Below are 1,168 nucleotides of genomic sequence, written 5' to 3'. Positions count from 1 at the left end.
CTACCTTGGGCAAATTCAAAAAGAGGTTAGATGATCACCTGTCTAGGGTCTTGTGAACCCAGCATTCATTCCTGCCTGTGGCGGGGGTCAGGCTAGATGATGTGTTTAGGTCCCTCCTGACCCTAGCGACTATGAAAAAAAATTTGTAATGACTATAAATCCAGTATCCTGTATAATAAACATTAAAAAGATTGCATATCCTTTCACTGTCACATTATTTATTGTTCATTATCAAATTATATTGGGAATCCCTTTATTAAAGGATGACAACATTTTATTACTACTCACTTTTCAGGTTCACAGTTGACATAGATTCAGAGGTATATCCATGAATATGATATCCATCTAGAGTACCTAATGCCCAAAGCTGAGGGGAAGATGCTGGCACCAGACATCCTCAAGGAGAAGCAATTTTCTTTGAGACTGTGATCTGAGGATATACTTAAGTGTGTGCACAATCAGACAGTTCAGTGATTTTTATTTATTTTTTTAAATAAGGGGAATAAATAACATGTTACTGGAAAACCAAATAAGTATTTAATGCCATAGGTAATGTTGAGATAAAAGATAAAAGGATAATCTGTTAGAAATGTAAAAAAAATACATTATTTGCAGTAGTAAGTGGTAAACTAAGGCCTTTTATCCAACTTAAATATATTAACCAAGAGCTTAAACTAATTGAATATGAGTATGAGTCTCACTGATGTTTGCTGTCCTGCATCTAGGCAGCAAAATGCCTATATTAATTTTTGGTGTTTTAATTCAGTAGAAATTTGTCTTTGGGAGGCAATTCTTCAAGTCAGGTAGTCTGGTTAACAGGTTTGGCAATAAATTTGACAGGCAAGCAGTGACATATATAAAGCACAAATAGGTTGGGAAGAGAGGTGAAATAACAGCTCAAGAAAGGCATGCCCCACGGGTGACTGACTCCAAGAGCACGGAGACCAGTCATGATGGCAACCCACAGAAACAGCCACAGGATCCTAGAAAACGAGGGTTGGAAGAGACCTCAGGAGATCACGTCTAGTCCGACACCCTGCTCCAAGCAGGACTAGCCCCAAGTAGATCATCCCAGCCAAGGCGTTGCCTGGCCGGCGCTCCAAGGACGGCGGGATGCTGAAGGCTAAGCGCGCCGCATCACACAAGGCACGACGGCGCCTGCAGGCGT

This window comes from Crocodylus porosus, unplaced genomic scaffold (genome assembly GCF_001723895.1).
Source record: "Crocodylus porosus isolate Cpor-Errol unplaced genomic scaffold, CroPor_comp1, whole genome shotgun sequence".
Classification (NCBI taxonomy): Eukaryota; Metazoa; Chordata; order Crocodylia; family Crocodylidae; genus Crocodylus; species Crocodylus porosus.
This window is presented reverse-complemented; position numbering follows the sequence as displayed.